The 6,518-nt window shown below is 42.4% G+C and overlaps 1 non-coding gene across 1 annotated transcript; it reads left to right on the top strand.

The window, feature by feature from the left end:
* The first annotated feature begins 425 nt into the window (after positions 1-425).
* TRNAE-CUC (transfer RNA glutamic acid (anticodon CUC)) lies at positions 426-497 on the top strand. The gene has a single exon. It is a non-coding gene; the product is annotated as a tRNA-Glu (tRNA).
* The last annotated feature ends 6,021 nt before the right edge of the window (positions 498-6,518 follow it).

Raw genomic sequence — 6,518 nt, forward strand, 5'->3', positions numbered from 1 at the left:
GTATAAAGTGAAGTGGGATTTTAACAACTGCGTGAGAAGGAGACAGAAAGACATATACCGAAAGAGATTAGATTTAGAAGGAGCAGCTAAATGAGAAAATAATAAAGCGAATACAAGGTTCTGGACAGTACTTTTAACATTTTCCAGGTATAGATATTTACACGTCACGTAATTCGGATACAATCTCAGGACGTCTTTTGCAGCGTGGCAGTCAGAAGAGGATTCGATTTGGAGTCTCCAGTCTTGGGAGCCGTCTCGGAGCTAGCCTGAGAGCGCCGAGAATTTGCCGGAGTTTCAGAGTCTGAAATCCGAAACCGGAAAGAAGTAGGCAGGGTTTAAAGTCAACAATCTTTCCCGCCATTGGCCCGGTTTACGTAGGGACTTTAAAAGAATCAAATACTCTCGGAGAGAAAGCTAACTCAAGTTCCCTGGTGGTCTAGTGGTTAGGATTCGGCGCTCTCACCGCCGCGGCCCGGGTTCGATTCCCGGTCAGGGAAACAAATGTTTTCTTACTTGCAGTCGAGTTACTGTTCCCCCCCCGCCCATTATTGCTGTTTCGAGTTACTGATTTCTCTCCCACTATAGCTGTTACCGATTTTTTTCCCATTATAAAAATTCAATCTGTTTCTTTTTTAATATTATTAAACCTGAGACTTAAAATACACCATACCTTTTAACAGATAATTGCAATCAAACAACAAAGTGATCTCTGATTCTAAAATACTCTAAACACAACTTAAGCCACTTATAAAATTGCATTTTCCAGCTTTAGAAGACAATTTGGATGTGTATACAAACATTAATTTATTGAGCCTTGTTCATTTGGAGTTTCCTTTGACTAAGAGGAGGAGGAAAATAATTTTAGGAGGGATTCTATCTATTATACATCATACTAAGAATCATATTTCATATATTTGGATTATATGTTTTGTAGATTGCATATAGTTGAACTGTTCTTATCCTGTTCTCCTTTATGAATCTAAGATCTTTTTTGAGGTATGTTGTTGGTTAATTACCCAATAATTGTTTTATATTTTCTCTTACCATTCTTCTGCTGCTGCTAAGTCGCTTCAGTCGTGTCCAACTCTGTGCGACCCCGTGGACTGCAGCCTACCAGACTCCTCCGTCCATGGGATTTTCCAATCAAGAGTACTGGAGTGGGTTATATTTTAACTTTTCTCAAAGACATTCACACAAATATGACAAATTTCTTGCATCCAGTGTGTCAATTCCCTATAGATTTATCATATAGGCAAAGAAAGACTCTTGGGGTTCCTCAAAAGAAAATATGGAAATGTTGGCATCAAAAAAAAGATAAAAATGGTGCTATTACTATATAGACATTACATTTTTTTAATCTAGAAATTTCAAAATCATTCTAACCTTTGCTATTTTTTAAGCTACTGTGTTTGTTTTTTTAACCATTTCATGTTAAGCCTTAAATTTCACAGTAGCATAGAAATAGAGCTTGATTACAGCTCCTATGGCTTTGCCTTCAGTTCAGTTCAGTTCAGTTCAGTCGCTCAGTGGTGTCTGACTCTGCGACCCCATGAATCGCAGCATGCCAGGCCTCCCTGTCAATCACCAACTCCCGGAGTTCACTCAGACTCACTGTCCATCGAGTCGGTGATGCCATCCAGCCATCTCATCCTCTGTCATCCCCTTCTCCTCCTGCCCCCAATCCCTCCCATCATCAGTCTTTTCCAATGAGTCAACTCTTCGCATGAGGTGGCCAAAGTACTGGAGTTCCATGGCTTTGTCTTACTTACCTTTAATCTGTGCTGAGACTGGTTTGGAAGAGGAAAATGTGTGGCCCAGGGGTTGGAAAAAGCAGAAGGGTTTAAGGAGTGTTTCATGAAGGATTTAAGACACAAATATATTTGTTATTATTGTTGCCATTAACAACAACAACAACAAAAAAAGCGCCATTTCTCAACAGTTTGCTATGTGGTGTGGCTCAGTGGTAAAGAACCCAGCTTCCAATGCAGAAGACACAGGTTCCATCCCTGGGTAGGGAAGATTGCCTGGACAGGGAAATGGCAACCCACTCCAGTATTCTTGCCTGGGAAATCTCATGGATAGAGGAGCCTGGCGGGCTATAGTCCATGGGGTCGCAAAAGAGTGGGACAGGACTTAGTGACTAAACAACAGAGGTACTTCAAATAATTGAAGTACATGGTGAGGAAAAGGAGAAGGAAGTGGATATGAGAATGAAAACAGAACTGAAAACTGGTTAACCAAATAACCTAGAGGATCTGGAAAGCCTGAGAAAGGGCGCATTTAACCTTAGGAGGTCCCAAGCCTGGCATCTACACCAAGGGTGGCTGCACCAGGCTGGCCATAGCAGGGCACCTCTGCCAGGGAACGGTGCAGGTCCAGGTCAGGCAGGTTAGTGTAGCCACATTATGGAGGACCTGAAGACAAGCTACAGAGTCACACAGGGAATGCAACAAGCCTAGGTAACCTGATAGGACAGAAAAGCTTACGAATAATAGGGAAGAAGCAGCAGCGGCTCTGGAAGTTGTGTTCTGTGTGGTTAATGAAGTTGGAGAGGCCTGCAATGTGATTAGGAGGTTGAGGCGGGCAAACAGACTCAGGAGAGAAGTCAGTCCAGTGTGATCCCAACAGAGGCAGCACAGCTAAACAGTGGTTGGAAAAACAGGATGGCACTTAGGAAGGTAAGGGATTTTGGAGCTATTAGCTTAGAAGTTTGAGAAGATGTGGGCTCTCTTTTCAAAAAGAGAGTCTATAAAAAGGACAGAAGGCCAAGGAAAGAACCAAGTGAAAATATATTATAGGAGAATGGGAAGAAGTGGAATAACTATGAAGGAACAGCAAAGGAGCAGTAAGAGTTTATAAGCAGATCAGAAAAATTTAAGAAGGAAGTAGCAATGAAGAGAATAGGATATTGCAGAAAGGTTGGAAACGTCAAGGAGAATTACCAAGGAAATAAGCAAAGATGCGTGGTGAGACATGGCTTCTGGGTGCTGCATAGACCAGTGGGAGCCAGACCACAGGAAGTAAGTCTATCTAGGAGGCCATAGCTTTAAATGGGGCTCTCCAGGTGACACTAGTGGTAAAGAACCTGCCTGGCAATGCAGGAAACTAAGAGACACAAGTTCAATCCCTGGGTTGGGAAGATCCTTTGGAGAAGGGTGGGGCAATCTGCTCCATTATTCTTGCCTGGAGAATCCCATGGACAGAGGAACCTGGTGGGCTACAGCCCATAGGGTCGCAAAAAGTCGGACCCAACAGAAGCGACTGGCGCACACATGCAGCACGTGCCGAAGGTCTGAACTAGTGTTAGAAAGAGACAGCACACCTGTCAATGACTAGACGTCACAGAAGAGCAAATACCGAGAAGACAGAGAGGTCTTAGGAAAGCACAGAAAGCACTCCTGTTCAGGAGCCAGAGACTGAATTAATCTCGTCTGTCAATAGCAGCTGAGTTATCTTGATTATTCCCTGGTGGCTCAGATGGTAAAGCATCCCTGCAATGCAGGAGACCCAGGTTCAAGCCCTGGGTCGGGAAGATCCCCTAGAGAAGGAAATGGCAACCCACTCCAGTATTCTTGCCTGGAAAATTCCACAGACAGAGAAGCCTGGTGGGCTACAGCCCACGACTGAGTTGGACACGACCGAGCAACTTAAAAACTCGCTTACTGCTCCTTTGCTGTTTCCTTCATAGTTATTCTACTATGAATCCCATGGACGGAGAAGCCTGGTAGGCTGCAGTTCACCGGGTCGCAAAGAGTCACACGACTAAGCAACTTCACTTTCACTTTCACTTATTAACTTGGAAAGGGTGCTGATTTGGATCGAGGCACAGCAAGAAGTCAAGTTGCCTTTCAGTTCAGTCGCTCAGTCGTGTCCGACTCTTTGCGACCCCATGAATCGCAGCACGCCAGGCCTCCCTGTCCATCACCAACTCCCGGAGTTCACTCAAACTCGCGTCCATCGAGTCCGTGATGCCATCCAGCCATCTCATCCTGGGTCATCCCCTTCTCCTCCTGCCCCCAATCCCTCCCAGCATCAAAGTCTCTTCCAATGAGTCAATTCTTCGCATGAGGTGGCCAAAGTACTGGAGCTTCAGCTTTAGCATCATTCCTTCCAAAGAAATCCCAGGGTTGATCTCCTTCAGAATGGACTGGCTGGATCTCCTTGCAGTCCAAGGGACTCTCAAGAGTCTTCAACACCACAGTTCAAACGCATCAATTCTTCGGCGCTCAAGTTGCCTTTAGGCTTGGACTAAAGAGAGGTCTTCAAGTGAAGCCATCCTGAACGTAGGCTGACATTTTTTTGACTAATGATAGATTCAGAGGAGACTCAGCTTTGAAGTGAGAATGAAACCCTCATGAATGGAGATGCACACCAAGAGACTGAATGCAGCAAAACAGAAGAGCTGAGGTTTGCAGAACTAGCTAGAGGAGAATAAAGGAGGAAAGTCTGAAGGAACAGAGTCAGGATAAGTTAGGGTGAAGGAAGTCAAAGAAGAAAGACCCTGGAGATTGTAGGGTAGTCACTGAGAGCAACAGCACATTTCTCTTGCTTGGTTTATTTTTTAATGGAATTTTATTTTCTTTGATTATGGTTAGAATCATTTTAATTGCATTTTATCTATTTTATTGTTATTTGTGTCAGTTTTTCTAAATGATATTGTGATTTAGACACAAAAATATCACATATTTACAATAGCCAAGATATGGAAGCAGCCTAGATGTTCACTGACAGATGAATGGATAAAGAAGATGTAGTACTTATAAACAATGGAATATTACTCAGCCATAAAAAGGAAAACAACTTGAGTCAATTGTAGTGAGGTGGATGAACCTGAAGCCTCATATACAGAGTAAAGTAAGTCAGAAAGAGCAGAACAAGTATTGGATATTAACACATATATATGGATCTTGAAAAATGATACTGATGAACCTAGTAGAGAAGACTTGTGGACACAGGAGGGGAAGGTGAGGGTGGCGAGAACTGAGAAAGTAGCATTGACATATATATACTGCTGCTGCTGCTGCTGCTGCTGCTAAGTCACTTCAGTTGTGTCCGACTCTGTGCGACTCCAGAGACGGCAGCTCACCAGGCTCCCCCGTCCCTGGGATTCTCCAGGCAAGAACACTGGAGTGGGTTGCCATTTCCTTCTCCGATGCATGGAAGTGAAAAGTGAAAATGAAGTCGCTCAGTTGTGTCCTCCATCCATGGGATTTTCCAGGCAAGAGTACTGGAGTGGGGTGCCATTGCTACCAGGTATAAAATGGTGGAAAGTTGCTGTATTAATACAAGGAGCTTGCTTGGTGCTCTGTGATGAACTTGAGGGCGGGATGTAAGGAGGGAAGCGAGGCTCAAGAGGAAGGGGATATATATATAATTACGACTGATTCACACTGTCATATGCCAGAAATCAACACAACATTGTAAAGCAATTTTCCACAAACTAAAAAATAAAAAACACACAACCTACACATAGCACAACGTTGCTGCTTTGTAGAGACAGTTTACTTCATTTCTTGCTTTTTGAAGAGTGGGGAAAAGCTGAAGGACTGTTTGCAGAAATACTCCACATATGTAGAGGTTTCTTAAGGGCAAAGGATTAGAAATTAGTTAATACAGCAAGGGTTATTTGCTGTATACCAAAAGATGTATTTCTGTCAATTTGCTTTATTTAAATAATCATCATTCACCCAAAGATGGACTTTAGCTTGGGCTGACAAATTCTAAAATTATAAGGATGTCTGAAAGTAACCAAGGGTGCGGGGGCGGCAGGGAGGAGGGACTTTCAACAGCATCTAGTACAGTGCCTGACATATGGTTGGTGGTAAATGAATGAATGAACTAATCAGTTGAGCCAAGAAGTAGGTTGCTAGGTCTTCACTTAAAACCTAACCCCTTATAATACGGCTTTTTAAGAATCACACCTTTATATTTCCACTGAGAGCAGAAAGTAGAAAATGAATTCAATTGAGTCATCCTGAATAATGGCTATCGCTACTGTGTTCTTTCAGATGATTTCTAAATTATTCCTATGAATTTCTATGACATATTTAACACAACAGTGCGTTTAATAATTTGCTACTATTTTGTGTAAGTTATGGTTTTGAACGCTGAACTAAGCACTTTATCTACAATATTAGAATCAATTCTTATAATAATCCTTGGTTTGTAGTTTAGGAAACTTAGAAAGTTTGTAACTTAAAGTCCACAACTATGTCAGGGAACCAGGATTCCAACCTGGATTTGCCCAGCCTAAGTCGTGTATTCTTTAAGATTCTCTAGTGACAACTGATTTTCTGGTCATACTATGGAGTGTTCTTTAGAGCAGTCTTTACAAATAGAGTGGTTCATGGGGGGTGTTCCACAGAAAGAAAAAGAAAGTATTTGATATTTAAGGTTCTCTTTCAAATGTATAATTGAACTCTACATATTACAACTTTAGTTAGAGTCAACCCTAGCAGCTGCTTACTGGAAGCTCCCAAATTCTTAAAAACTTGGGAAAATCTTATCAACAAATAAGT

The sequence above is a fragment of the Capricornis sumatraensis genome, chromosome 13 (assembly GCF_032405125.1).
Source record: "Capricornis sumatraensis isolate serow.1 chromosome 13, serow.2, whole genome shotgun sequence".
Classification (NCBI taxonomy): Eukaryota; Metazoa; Chordata; class Mammalia; order Artiodactyla; family Bovidae; genus Capricornis; species Capricornis sumatraensis.